At 37.6% G+C, this 15,947-nt stretch overlaps 1 long non-coding RNA gene across 3 annotated transcripts in view; it reads right to left on the bottom strand.

Annotated features, from left to right (window-relative positions):
- Positions 1-15,947, bottom strand: part of LOC142361964 (uncharacterized) — a 251,588-nt gene that overhangs the window by 209,250 nt on the left and 26,391 nt on the right. For all 3 annotated transcript variants that reach the window (XR_012764551.1, XR_012764553.1, XR_012764552.1), the window contains exon 2: positions 14,642-14,739. This is a non-coding gene — a long non-coding RNA (uncharacterized LOC142361964). The remainder of the gene's footprint in view (positions 1-14,641; positions 14,740-15,947) is intronic.

The following is a 15,947-nucleotide window of genomic DNA, read 5'->3' on the forward strand; positions in this document are numbered from 1 at the left end:
CCCCAGTGGTTTCTCAATTCAATTTTTGCTTTGCTTACACAGGCTGTGAATATACTGCAGAGAGACTGTTCTCGCTTTCAGCCTTATGACATTTGAGATCTTAGGCCTTTGTCTAGGTAGGGATCTGTGTCTCCTGTCTTCTTCATGTTTCTTTAACACTAAGAAGTGTCCTATTTCTTACAAACTCATCGCTACATCAGTACCATAGCAGAAGCCTGCAGTGTGGATTCCATCCACCCTGCAACCACTGCATTGCGCTTATCATCCTTCCATACATACAGCTCAGGCAAGCTTCAGTGAAGTGACACAGATCTACATTAGACAAATATCCATCTTATTTTTATACATCTTATTTTACTACATTTATTTGTCTCAAGCATTAAACAAGTCCTTTAAACCAACATATAGTAGAGAAAGCAAAGTATTTCAATCTAATAGAGGTAATTTTCTCCCACCTTACCCAGTTCTTTGAGCAAAAACATATTCCACACAGTATGCTGCTTAAGTCAAAGCACATTTTTCTTGCAATTTATCTGCTGGATTTTTACAAGCCATAAATTGTCTCTTTGTCACTCTCCTGACTGACAGCCCATCCCACATTGAGCTGCAATATCCATTTTTTTGAACTGACAGTGTATTACTGTCTAGCATCAGCAAGTCCCAATTGATTTGAGTTGTAAATTAAATGCCCTGATAGTTGTAGTATGGTGATTTATCACTAGACTCAATGGAGGTTTTTCTTTGCAGTGGATATGAGCATGTGCACAAAAATACAAGTCCCCAGAGTCCCACACTGAGTGTGAATATTCCATAATTTACAAGCAAACCACAGCGTGAAACCTGGTCAACAGGGAGTTTTGGGGAAATTTATGGAACCAGAAGACATCGGCTGTGAAAAGCAGATGCTGAAAATGTTCCTGGTTGGTGATTCCCATGTTTTTAAATACTGAGACAAAAGTTCTCATTAACTAACTAGTAGCAAACCTCATAAACTTGATCTGGAAGAGTAGCTGAAACAGAAAACACAGAAGAAAAACCAACGGAGATTATTTTTTAATTTAAAGAGGCTGTTCAGTATTAAATGGTCATATAAAAAGGTTGAATTCCTAGTCTCTTTGAATTATCAGATATCGGCCATGAAGTTAGCACTTTTTTTTTTTTTTTACAAATAAGGAGTAAAATGTTAAATTAGTTATCACCATTCCTGTTGACCATTTCGTTTCTATAGTGGAATTCTATTTTTCAAAAATCAAAAGGAATACATTTTACATCCTGGACTTGGCAGAAGGTTGGCTTGTTTCTTTCTTTCTCTTTGCTTACAGAAAGTATTTGTTTTTTGGACAGCGTACCTGGTATCATCTTTTAAAGCATAACAATAAATTATAACAGGGTGATACACATAACAAGAGCGCATTTATCACCTTTCTCTGTAAGCTTAAACAGTTCAGCTGAAGACTTTTCCAAAATTCTTGTGGCTCACATGTTCTTTGCCATTCTAAAGTTGCAAAATTATCACGTTAGCTGGAAAGGATTCAGAGTGCAATGCTTCACGGAGTATTTCCCAGGACAACTTCCTAATTTCACTCTATTAATTTCCCCATAAGAAGCCCCTCTAAGTGTCCAATGGATTGCTGAGAAAAGACAAGTGCCTTTCACAGAAGAAAAGGAGGCTGGGCAAGGAGCACAGAAATTCTTACTAATGATCTGATTTTGTGTTAATGAGCACAGAATGATGCTCACAAGAATCATTAAACCTGATACCTGATGTTCACTTTGATTTGGCCAGAAAGTCAGGCTATTTCACACAATTTTTATGACTGTAAATTAAATAGTATTTTACTAACATCTTGTGCAATGCCCCCAGGGTTCTGCAAGATTTCCCTTCTGTTCCCACAGGGGTTGAATGTATACCCGTTGTGAAAGACAATTTGTTCTAACCATTCACAGCAAAAAGAGACTTTTCATCTAGTAGCGGAAAAGCTTTAAACAAATATTAAAAGACTGTATGCAACCTGAGCCCACAGTATAGATGCAATAGGAAAACTCACTTGCTCTCTATTAGAATAACTTTTGAGGACTGGGCTTCCAAGACATGAAATCAAGTTTTCTAGCTAAATTTGCCTAGACCCTTCTAGTCAAATGTAGAGCATCAAGCAGCACTGTATAAAATCTTTAATAAAGAAAACAGGAAAGGAGTGAAAACATGCGTAACTGTACAGAAATCTGAGCCCTTCAGTTGGCATTAATTACATTTAATACAAGGAATTCAAAGGTAGAAAAGCGTGCAGACTAATCATTTAGATCCCTTCCAGTCAATGGAGGGAACAAGCAAACTAGAGACAGCTTATTCTATCTTGTGCCACTCCATGGAAATGCTCTTCTATCATACTGACTGTAGCTGGAGTAGACTCGATTAACTGAGATTAAAAGCCTACTTTTTAAGTGGGTGAAAAAAAGAATTCTAGTACTATACTGTAACAAAGAATGATATTTGACAAATTCAATCCAGGAAAAAATCTTACAAGGTTTGTTTTCTATTATGGAAAGTTAATTAAAAGATGTATTTTTGAATACTAATCTGATTAATTAACTAGGAAAAATCTATAAACAGTCAAATATTCAATGTTCAAGGAAGTCATGACTGGCCAGGTAAGTCACTTAACAAAGTGATGTCATTTAAACACTTAATACAACTTTTCCTCAAGTAGACACATAAGACTAATTTTTCTTAGCTGTATGTTAGCTCCTGCAAAGTTTGTTTTAATTTCTGTAAATAGTGTGTTTATTTAAAAAAATAATTTCTAATGAATATTCATATTATGCATTCAGAATGAACCAAGCTGCTCATAACCTTGTGTATCTGTTCTATCTATCCCATCTTCTACTTTAAAAGGTGCGTAAGAACAATACAATAATAATAGAATTAAATTTAGTTACTTGAACCACACCTGAGCCTCTATTCAGCTTGTGTGCACAACAATATTCCACTTACCTAGAACTGCAAGGTAAGGATCAAAATATTCCTTTCTGAATAGATTTCCTTCCCAGGAGAAAACAAGCATCAGCAGGAATTGGATGCCTTCTTTAGCATATCCATTCTGGAGACAGCTCATCCAATAACCAAATGTCAAATGTGCCCACTCAGCCCTTTGCTAGGAAGTAGACTTTGACTGGACTAAGCACAGCAGAAGACAAGATGGAGTCACGGAAGAGAGGCTTTTAGAGATTACAGAGTTAAGAAATTAATAAAGCCTTGCTGCTCCTTTTTTCAAAGTGCAATCATGTCTGTCCCTGGGCAAGTCAGGCTGCTCTGGGCCTCTGACAGGCATTCTCAGAACAGAGCAGTGGGTCAGAGCAAAACCACTGAGAAGTCTGTATGGGCCACCCTCTGTTTAGCGCTTACACCGTCTGCCTGCCTGCCCCAGTATATTATAAAGGAAGCAAAAAAGACAGGCCTTCTGAGCCAGACTCCTGGGTAAGAAATTCCACTCACCCGTGAACAGCCTGGATCTCAAAATCATGACAGCATCAGGATTCTGTTAGAGGCAAGGCCGAAGTTGAAAATGATGAAATGTTCATAATTTCTAAAGTCTTGAATGACCATAATTTCTGCTTCTATGATGTATTTTTTTCTTATGCAAGAATAATTTTTTCTTTATAGCCTCATTTAATCATCCCCAGTATTAATATACACTGTATGTGTTTTAAGGGGTCTCTGAACCTCATCTGTTGGTAATGAAATCAGTTCTAGCCTTCATTCTCTAGGCATCCAAAGTCATGTGTTTTAGTTCTGTGGATATAAATTTCTCACACATTAACGAAGGCAGCAACTGCTTCTTATAACAGACAGAAGCTGTCTTTAAAATACTGGGATTACCTTATTGGCCATAACAAAGGAGACTTTCCCAAAATTAAACAATGCATATTTGATATGAAAACTAACGGACCATTTTTGCAGAAATCCTGACAAGTGTGGGATCATAGAACAGGATCATTAAACCAAAGTACATCTCATCAGAAAAACGAGCACACTCACATACAACCTAGTATTCTGAATTAGGTTATGCATGGTTGCCCTGGATTACTTGTGTTTACTACCAAAGACTGTACATCACTGAGGGCGAAAAGAAAAGCATAAGGCAGTTTTAGTTTCTGTTACTATTCTTTTTGGACTAATATGGGATAATGACTGCTAATGCTCTATGGATTTATTTTTCCCTAATGAGTGAACAAAGCATCCTGTTAACACCCATGACAGTACTATGAATGCTTGAGGGTAGAAAAGATCATGTGTTGATTAGTGCCTCACCAACATTTCAACTGTCGATTGTACAATCTTTTTCTTTTTTTCTATGTGGCTTTGCATTCACAATAAACTCATCTGAAATTAATCTGCTTTCATAAGACACAAAAGTTTTAACTGCTGTAGTTTTGATTCCTGCAATAGATGCAAGCCATTTTCCATTCCATCTTAAAACTAAGATAGAAAAGCACTGCAAATAGACTAACATCTTAGACTTATTTTCCAAGAAAACGAAGAGAAACTTTTCAGAGCCAAATGACAGCAAATATTGAAATAATGAAACCATTTTCCTATGATATCATACATGCGTATAATGAATTTACAGAGCATATTCAAGACAAAACAGTCAGCACTCTCAGCTAAGGGGTTAAGATTAGCAAGGAAAGAGGATAGAAGTATTTAATTTATCTTTCATTTAAGTTGTTCAAGTGTATATACCATTAGTATCACACAAACTACTACTACTAAAAAATCTGGAAACATAGTGTCACATAGAGGAGTGTTAGGGTTTAAGCTAGCTATATAATTTACATGAAACCAACATTATCACATATAGTGTCTGTAAAACGAGTTTATTTAACTTTAATCCAGTAAATTTGATCAAAATACCTTGCTGGGAAAGTCAGTAATGTACAAAGAGGCTTACAAAGTCCTTACAGGTTTCAACTTTTCTGAAACAAAACTAGTAATACAAAAGAAACTGATTATGCCCTGAGAAATCAGGCTCTGAGGATGATTTACCGTACTTGACTCAGCTCACAGTGAAAGAAGCACCAGCTGATATTGTCACTGGAAGTGTTTCAAGAACAGGCTCACCTGTTGAACCCTGAAATGACAGTATAGTGCTGAACTTTTGCTAAGGGCTTGTCTCAGCTAGGACAAGGGCTCCTAACCCTGAGAGCACCTGTCAGGGACAGAGGCTGCTTGGCTTTTTGCAGTTTGGGAAAGTCTTGCAGAATGTAGTATCTATCATAATTTTTCTTTTGTTGTTCCAAGTGATTATGTGCTCCGTCTTGGAAATAGCTATGACAGGTATAACTGTTATAAACCTGGAAAAGGGTGTATTTGCCTTTCTTTTTTCCCCTCCTTCCCCAAATACCTTTGTAAATGCAGTGAAATATTACCTCTCCCTAGGAACTTTGCCTTGTTAAAAGCAATAGGTGGTTTAAATAGCAACAGCATTTGTGAAGGAACAGGATCACTGGGGAGACGCATGGAAATGCACGAGTTAGTGCCTTGGATAAACTGCCATTCTTCTTTAAGTGGACTGGAGGGGTTTACCGGAGCCTCTATGAACCTACTGCTTTGTGAACTGCCATGACTGGAAACAGCATAAACAAACACAGTAAATAAAGAACCTTTAGGATTCAATCATGTCTTTATCACTATAGGTCCTTTCTTGGGCAGTGTGTCTGAGGAAAATAGTCTTCATTGGCTAAGTAACATGGGGTGATGAAAGATCTTCAGACTTGTCTAGTTTAATATAAATACAAATATTTGTTGGACATGACAGAAGTTCTTCTTGTGAAACATAATGCACCTGTTTCTGCCAAGGGAATTTAGGAAAGGTTAATGATACTGCCTCACTTCTTACAGACATCATACAACACCACAGCTCTTGAGAGCACTGCAAGCTGCTGTCTGCCAAACAGACTTTAGGAAAATTTTCGTTCTGACATACAGAGTGATGGTCAACAAAAGCTTTTCAGATCAGTTCATCTTAAAAAGGTAAACTTTTCCATGCTACGCATTTGCTGAATAGTAAAGGCTAATGTGAAATTAGTCCTACTGAGAGTTCTGGAAAAGATGATGATATTTTGGCTTGCTTCACTGACCAATTTTGAGCACTTCTTAAATCTGTGGCTAGTCATAATATCATGATCATATTTTACACATTTTTTGGCTTTTCTCCACTCACCTGGCTTGGGCCTTCGTCTTCCTCATTTTTGATTCTAAAATTGGGTGAATTTCCTTAAACCTAATGGTGTAGATAATATTTGAGGTCTGAACTTATAAACTTCATTTCACCAATAAAAATTAACAGATTTTCTTGCATTATCTGGTTACTTATACATGGATTACTCCTATCCCTTCTTACCAAAGAAAACACATGTGTATTTCACTCTATGACAAAAAGTATTTCATTGCTAATACAACATACTCCCTCGCCAATCTAAAACAGTCCTAACAGAGGTATTTTCTACTGTAAGCCTCGCACACGCGCATGCTTGCACAAGAGGTTGTCTGAATGCAGGTAATTTTTTTACATCTTTGAAATTACTATTTCTCTTTCAATATTTTTTGTCTGAAAGAAGGCACCTGGGTCACAAAGTAAAAAAGCAAGGTCTAAATGAGTTTTCAGTTAGTGCCTGATCCTCTAAAGGAACAAACACTGAAAGTATGTACTCATATGGCTTTGTTGCACATGCCAGCTGGCTACAGGATACATTTTATCCTATCACTAGTAGCAGGCTGCTGTAAAGAGTAATGTTATAATTTGTCATATAATCTGATATATGTCATATGCAGCCATAAGATCATATCATCCTTTGCTGGCATTTGTCTGAAAAGATGTGACCTCTCCTAGAGTCACTGTTACAGTAATATTATATCCCATTTTAATCCAAGGCAAATACATCCTTTTTTCATAGTCTTTCCTTACAATTCCAGATCTGGGTTCTTCCATTATTATTACAGCTAAATTAAGCTTACATTGCAATTTTGATTATATTTTAATCACTTAAGACGAAGAGATAAAGTTTTGCTTAAGAACTGTTATGCTAAATCATTGTTATTTAAGACAGAGACATGATCTTTGGATTAGAAGTCTTTTGCTATGCGATAATTATTCATTTTCAGGCAGTGAATTGCATAAATAAGAAACCTGAATGGCCTACTCCTTGTGTCATTTAGTCTATCTTCTTCTGTCACTGAAGTTATTCTGTACACCATATTCTTTAATATTCTTCCACTGCATTGTCAACTGATTCGGATGATGGAGTATCCAGCAACTCTGTCTGCATATGAACATATATCTTGCTCTATTTTCTTGATACTCATACTGAAATTTCTTGTTCTTAATTTCACCTTGTTACTACTATTTTAGCTCTGTGCATCGACCTATTGATATCAATGCCCCCTTATATACCAATTTATTTATCCTAAGCCATACTAATGAAAGAACATTTACTTGAAAGGCAATCAGTGACTATGCTCCATATATTGCACTTTTTGTTTTTAACTCTACCAAAACATATGTCAAAATATGGGGAAGAAAAAATGGTAACTAAGTATAATCTAGCACAGGAGAGACAGTAAGAGTTTATGAGACCTGAAAGATAATAAAAAGAAAAGTCATTAATTATTTAAAATTAATCAGGTTATTTGTAGAAATAATGGGATTCATTTAATAAAGGGAACATTTGAATATCAGGAGAAATTTTTGTACACTAGGCTTCCTGTTGGGATAGAAGAACATTTCAGAGTAGAAGACCTGTTGCTTGGAGTGATAGTTTTGTCTGGGCAGTAGGACTGAATAAGTGCTATACAGCAGCCCCCCACTGACAGCAAGATGAATTTACATTCAAAGATGTAATTTCCTATCTCTTCCGTAGTTCTCAAAAAGTGTATGTGTCTCCTTGAAAACAAGTCTGCCTTTCAGTCCTTTCTCAGTCAGAGACACAGTCTACCACCCTTATCTACTACTGTCTCCACTCAATCGAATGTGACCTGAATACAGACCAAGGGTCATCATCGCAAATCACAGCCTACACATAATCTTGTCTGTAGTCGTCCCCCATAATCCTAGTGGAACTGTTCAGTATTGTAACTGAATACTCCTCATTAGCGGTATGACTACAAAATAAGAGTTTTTAATTGTGCATGCTTCTGTACAGACAGCTCTCTGCAAAAATGACGATGTTTCCCACTGAAGAAATATCATCTCTGTCGCTGATTGAATTTGATATTAAGGATAGATCCACTGCATGATAACATGATATTGATGACCTCACCTCACCCGGAAACTAACTTTTCCTGTTGTGTGACAATCTCTTTATTTAGTTCTTGTAAAAAGTGGCAGAAAGTAACCAGCAGCGAGTGAGTTTCAACTGAGAAATTGACCTATCACATTTTATCTTCCTTTACCTCCATTTCTTCAGGTATCCATACAATATGAAAATACTGCTTGTGAAGGTAAGAAATATTGTTGCAATTTATATTATGCAAGTCATATCACCAGTTTAACCACGAACAGCATATAAACTGTTATTAATACTTTGCATGACATACAAGCATAGCCTCTGGGGAGCAGAATGCTAAACACATATAGAATCACAGAAACATAGAATGGTTTGCGCTGGAAAGGACTTTCAAGATCATGTAGTTCCAACCCCCCTGCCATGGGCAAGGACACCTTCCACTAGACCAGATTGCTTAGAGCCCTATCCAACCTGGCCTTGAACACTGCCAGGGAGGGGGGCATCGACAGCTTCTCTGGGCAACCTGTGCCAGTGCCTCACCACCCTCATAATAAAGAATTTATTTCTTTTATCTAATCCAAACCCACCCTCTTTCTGTTTAAAGCCATTACCATTCTTAGATGAGTTATATGAATTTCCCACAGATTTGTAAGGGACAACAATATCTACAGGGTGGCTTGAGAAGAACAGAAGATAAATGGAAGGAACTTTTCTCATGCAGATTTTACCATTTCAGCTGCAAATAATTAAAATTAGTTAGATTTGTTTCAGGCTTTTAAGAGTACAGTGGTGATTTATTGTAAAGTATGAAACATTATCTAAAGAAATAAGGAATGGTAGGCAAGATTTTAACAAATCTCTTGGTAAATCTTCAGGATTTTGACCGCAATTAAAGTTTTGATGACCAGTTAGATACAATAACTGCCATGATAAATAACTCCCCTGCTATTCAAGAAATAAAGATTAAAAATTTAGGTTAGAACACAAACTTAAGTCATAAACAATAACGACTAAACTTTCATTCATTTCTTGTCATTCATTCAGGAAGCTGAACTTACATGTGTGAATGAGTTCAGTTGTGGAGGTGCACACTTTTTCAAATAAATAAGATTAAAATATTAGAATAAAATTAGAGAAAAGCAGTGAAAAGACTGCTAAAAAATAGCCAATGCTATCTTCAAGGCTATAACAATAATACCAACAACAATAGCAATAGTTCTCACTATTACATTAAAGAGCAAATTAATCACAAATTTGAGGTAAATTTAAGTTTTGCAAGGGTAAAGAGTATTTGACCAAACATCATAAGCAGCAATTTACATAGTTTTATTGATAGCCACTGTTTCAGCATTGAATGTTATCTCAATTGTTGGTGAAACTAAATTTCAAATCACTTGAATAATTCATTAATTTTCTGGAGACCACTTCCATTACTACGCTTTAGGACTATGAAGTACAAAAACATCTTTAGAGTAATATTCTACCTCTTGTGATGTCCTCTGGGAAAAGTAAAAATACGGTGTTGCTTATTGGGCATGACTGACCATTTGGGCATCGGGGAAAGTAAATCTGCATTGCATATTGAGGCAAGACAAAGGTTCACTCAAATTACGCCGCAAAAAAAAAGACAACCAAAACAGAAGTGGCTGCATTTATGAATTCCCAACTCTGACTGAAAAATCTCTGCCTCTTATTCTGGGTAAACCTATCTACGACATTGTATTTTTATATGTCTGTTATAAAGGAAAATAAAAGTATTTCACTCACTGATACACTGCTATTAAATTTTTTAACCATTCCGATTGCATATATCTGATGTTGGCTTTTGCTATCCTTGATTATGTTCAATTTACATTACAAAATAGGATATTAAGGTATAAAGACAATCAAATATTATTCTGACTTCTCTTTGGAATACAATATTAACTATATTGTTTTTCCAATTTTCAAGAAGGGTAAGAAGGAAGACCCTGGTAATTACAGGCATGTCAGTCTCATTTCAGTGCCTGGTAAAATTATGCAGAAGATTATTCTGACAGTTATTGAAAAACACTTGAGAGACAACGCAGTCATTGGTCATAGCCAACACGGGTTTAGGAGGGGAAAGTGCTAACTAACTTAATTTCCATTTGTGATGAGGTCACCCATCTAGTTGGCCAAGGGAAGCCAGTACATGTGGGGTTTAGGGATTTTAACAAAGCTTTTGATACAGTCTCTCACAGTATTCTTCTGGACTACATGTCCAGCGTACAGCTAGTCAGGTCCACAATACACTAGGTGAACAACTGGCTGATGAGTCAGGCTCAAATGGTTACAGAAAACTGGGTTACATCAGGCTGGCGGCCAGTCACTAGTGGGGTTCCCCAGGGCTCAATTTTAGGGCCAGTGCTCTTTAGAGTTCTTGTAAATGATTCAGACACAGGAATCAAATGTACATTAAGTAACTTTGCCAATGATACTCAACTAGGAGTGGCTGTGGACTCCCTTGAGCATAAAAAGGCCTTACAATGAGATCTGTATAGACTAGTGAGCTAGGCAATCACCTAGCATGTGAAATTTAACAAGAGCAAGTGCCAAATTCTCCACCTGGGGCAGGGTAATCTTGGTTCTACATACAAATTAGGGAACAAGAGGCTGGAGAGGAGCCCTGCAGAAAGAGATCTGGGGGTTTGGGTTGATGGCAAGTTGAATATAAGTCAGCAGTGTGTCCTGGCAGCCAGAAGGGCCAGCTGTGTCCTGGGGTGCATCAGGCACAGCATGGCTAGCCAGTCAAGGGATGCGACTGGATTGTCCCACTCTGTCCTGCAGTGGCACGGCCCCACCTTCAGTACTGTGTGCAGTTTTGGGCACCTCAATAGAAGAAAGAGATTAAGCTGTTAAGAGTTGGTCCAGAGGAGGGCAACCAAGACGGTGAAAGGTCTCAAGGGCAAGATCTATGAGGAATGGCTGAGGTCACTTGGCTTGTTCAGCTTAAAGAACAGAAGGCTGAAGGGTGACCTCATTGCAGTCTACATAACTTCCTCAAGGGGAGTGTTTGGTTTCAGCTGGGATACAGTTAATTTTTCTCCCAGTAGCTGTTGTGTTTTGGATTTAGTACAAGACAAATATTCATAACTCAGATGTTTTCATTCATTGATATGAAATTGAGGACTTTTTTCCAGTTTATCATATTCAGCTAATGAGCAGGTATGCAGCAGCAGGAAGGAAGCACAGACAGACAGACAGCCCAGCTGGTCAATGGAAATATTCCATACAATAGATGTCATGCTCAGTTTATGAATGGGGGTTGGCTGCAGGGCAGGAATCTGCTCTCTCTCCTCTCTTTTCCCTGGGTTTGAATCCTCTCATGTCTGGGAATTCAAACTTCTCTGGAAGTTCAGGTTTTTTTGGCAGTTTTGCAAAATTCTCAAAAATTCATGAGTTTGGAGTTATGCGATCTCTACTAGCTGTGGATCAGTCATTGAGTGGTGAGAAAAACTATTGTATATAGTTTGATTTGCATACTCACTACTATAGAATCATAGAATGGTAAGGGTTGGAAGGGACCTTAAAGATCATCTGGTTCCAACCCCCCTGCCATAAGCAGGGACATCTTCCACTAGACCAGGTTGCTCAGAGCTCCATCCAGCCTGGCCCTGAACACTGCCAGGGAGGGGGCATCAACAGCCTCTCTGGGCAACCTGTTCCAGTGTTTCACCACCCTCATGGTGAAGAATTTCTTCCTAATTTCTACTCTAAATCTGCCCTCTTTTAGTTTACAGCCATTCCCCCTTGTCGTATCACTACACACTCTTGTAAAAAGTCCCTCTCCACCCTTCCTGTAGGCCCCCTTCACATAATATATGTACTGCTATAAGGTCACCCCAGAGCCTTCTCTTCTCCAGGCTGAACAGCTCCAACTCCCTCAGCCTGTCCTCATAGGAGAGGTACTCCAGTCCTCTGATCATCTTCGTGCCCCTATTATCATTATTATTTTCATTATTAGCATTAGTACTAGCAGTAGTATTTCCTTTGCTGCCTTATTAAACTCTTTATCTCAACCCATGAGTTTCCCCTTTGTGTCCATTTCTCCTCCCCATTCCCCTGTGAGCATGCAGCTGTCTATTGCGTGGTTGCCAGCTGCCGGGTTAAACCACACCAGGGGGCAGCAGAAGGGGAGGTGGTGATCTCCTCTTTCTGGTGACCAGTGACATGACAAGAGGAAACGGAATGAAAATGCACCAGGGGAAGTTCAGATTGGACATTAGGAAAAGATTCTTCACTGAGAGGGTGGTTGGTCACTGGAACAGGCTCCCCAGGGAAGTGGTCATGGCATCAAGCCTGTCAAGAGTTCAAGGAGCATCTGTATAATGCTCTTAGTCATATGATCTGATTTTAGATAGTTCTGTGAGAAGCAGGGAGTTGGACTTGATGATCCTTATGGGTCACTTCCAACGTGATATATTCTATGAGTCAATACACAGAGATTACCAATGTATATTTGTGTTTTCTCTTATAACACTGTGTAACTCTGAATTCAGGTCCAAACTCTGTTTGATAACATCAGGATCAGATTTATGATCATAATCCTTACCTAAGACAGCAGTAATGTGTTCACATAATTAATTTCTCCTAGGCCCTATCTTACATTAAGCAAGTGATTCAGAAAATAGACAATATCACATTAAAATCATAGAAGAAGCATTACCCTCTCAATGAGTCATCATGTATTTCAGCAACCAAAAAGAGCAAAAATCTTCCTATTTGGAGATCACAAGATAAGCAGAGAAGAAAAAAAAATTAAGAGAAAACAATAATTTGAGAGCAGTGACTTCCAATCTATAGTGCTAAACTCCCTTGGTTTAAGAAGACAGAAAAAAATAAAATGCAAGAAAATAACTTGACGTTCCATTCCTCTGTTGAATACTGATGTGCTGGTAGATAATCTGCTGTCTTTTCATGCCTCCTGCACAGTAGAGTCATTACAATTGTTAAATATTGCAATTGCCATGGTCTTAATTGTGAAGGCATGTGTATAATGTACAGTGCTAAACAGGCACTGCGTACAGGCCATGACTCAAACTCAGAGGCGACAATAGTGATGACCTAAGTTATGAAAACTGAAAGCAAGGTAAAATGGTACTGTGATGACAGGGAAGATGCTTGTCACATAAAAAAAACATAGGTGAATGGAAGACAAAGCTCTCATATCACAGATATTATCCCCTTTTCTTCATTACTTAAAGCACCCTTCCAAAGCCTCAAAGACATTGCATAGCTCTAAAAAAAGCTTTCAAAATAAAGCAAACATGAAATTAATAGGACACACATTTTCATAAATCCATGGCATAAATGTAAAAAAACACACAAGCACTTCTGACAATGAGTGTATCCAGGTCTTCACATGCAAGTATTTGACAGCTACAGATAAAGTGTTCTCACGCAACAGAAGTCCATTCATATCAGTTCCAAGATTTTATACTACAATGCAGAAAATTATGGGTTTCTGTCTTTTATGGGGACTGGGGTTCTTTCATGTGCCTCAAATATTTTTTTTTCAATATCCTTATACCAATACCTATCAGAAACAGCAGAGTGACTTTGTGTAAATATTTGAGTACATAAAGCAGCTCCTAAGTTTTATGCACTACATTTGTAAAAGACTTAGAGTGCATGCAACAACAGGTTTTGCCTTTGCATTTATTGCAGGAATGTCAAATATTGTACTGACTGCTGCTTCTACGGAAGCTCATGCCAAAACTCTTAACTTCACTGGGAGCAAGATCAGTTCCACTGGGTAATACTGTAGGCCTTACCTACAGCATTAGGTTGCTCACATGTTCAAGTAATTGATTATCCTGAGGGTTTATCTTAACTGATGGAGGAAAAATAAAGAATTATTAATATACATGACTAATACAGTTTTTCTTGGATATCTGGGCTTTAGCCTATACTGTAGTGGATCAAACTGAGCTCTGACTTCAGATGCTTCAGGATTTGTACAGCTCTACTTCATTTTACATGTAAGAACAGCCAATGCTTTTCAGCTTTTTTTCTAAATGTAGAAATGCCATGATGCAGTAACAGTTGACATCTGACTTTGTAATCCTCATATCTTCTTGGGTGTAAAAATTAGAAAGAAAGACAATTTCCACGCACAATGGGAAAACTTTCATCTTCACACACAGAGCTAAGTGGAAATTAAGAACGGGAACTGAGGAACATCTGCTTCTATAACACTACTGAGGGGTCATGTCCATTTTTCATGAGATTATATTAATTAAAATAATTAAAATATTTTCACTTTATTATAATTAGGAACTGGAAATATTTATCTTGCTGCAGCTAGAAAATACCTGGCAAGAAGCAAGAAAGGTACCTTGGATGCAAAAATTCTTGTTCATCTACCTGTCTTTGATCTTGTTCATGGCAGACTCCGAAAGTGTATCTACAGCTTACCAGCGGTACTCTTTAAATCTGCCAAAAAAAGAAAAAAATGAAAACTTTGTGAAGAAAGATAAGCATCAAAAAAACCCTCAAAACCTAAAAAAAGAGTATGTAAATTACCAGCCCATTCCAAAGCAACTTTGAGTCATGGCTAATGTATTACACATCTGATTATTAGCTATTTATGGGGTGACAGGTATGCATCAAGCCTTAAAGCATTGGAGCTAACGCCTACAGTTGTCATCACAGGCTTTAAAAGAGTTTGTGATAATTTTCATTTCTCATGTCAGTGAGGTTCTCTTGAGCAGAGATTGTGTCTGTAGCAATTCTGCACGTGGTCCCAAAACTGCTTTGAACACCCCTATTATTATATCCATTGTTCTGCAACTGTCTTCTGTAATAAAGTCTGTCCTGTGGCTGAGAAGTACACTCAACTCTTCTTAAACTAGTAAATAGCCAATAAATACTAGAAGTTTTTACAAGCGTGTGAAAGTGTATCTCTAAACTACATTTGGTTGTTCCAGTCTCCAAAATTATATAGTTTTTCTGGCAGAATCGTGTGTATCAACAGAGGCTATTTATACGCAGCATTTTGTCAATGTTGGGTTCAACTTCAGTTTCATTGCCACTACGTGCTTTGAGAAACTGTGTTCTAGTGTAGGTTTCTAGCTTGCTTAGTTTAGCAGTACTCCTTATGCTATGTCTAAGTATGCCTGTATTTGCAGTGTGAAAAAAATGAGTGCATTTTGCCTAGCTCAGTGACCATAATCTAGACTATTATAAATAAAATATCTATTTTGTACGTGAGCAGAGGATAGGCACACAAAACTGCATAAACTGTTTTCCCAAATTTTAATTGTTGACAACACAACATCAAAGTGATGTCACCATCAGGACATTTCTAGAATAGTCCTGAAGTCAGCTGATATAAGACAATATCTGCTCTGAATCAGGGGAACAAGTGCAGTTGTGCTAGAGATGTCCTCCAGATTGCAAAATGGAAAAATAAAGCTGCGCATAAGTGCTAATCTGCCTTGAGTGCACCTCGTCATTGAACATCTTACGTCAGTGTGGAATGTTTCTTATTTCTCATCGATCTTTAATATGAAATTCTGCCATCATCTGTTTTAAAAGCAAACACAAAATATGTAATTATTTTGTGAGCCCTAGCTATGATGTCTGCAGTATTTACCCCACTCTGACTATATGATGCTCCTCTTTTTTCACTGTTCTCTTAC

Source organism: Opisthocomus hoazin, chromosome 7 (assembly GCF_030867145.1).
Source record: "Opisthocomus hoazin isolate bOpiHoa1 chromosome 7, bOpiHoa1.hap1, whole genome shotgun sequence".
Lineage (NCBI taxonomy): Eukaryota > Metazoa > Chordata > Aves > Opisthocomiformes > Opisthocomidae > Opisthocomus > Opisthocomus hoazin.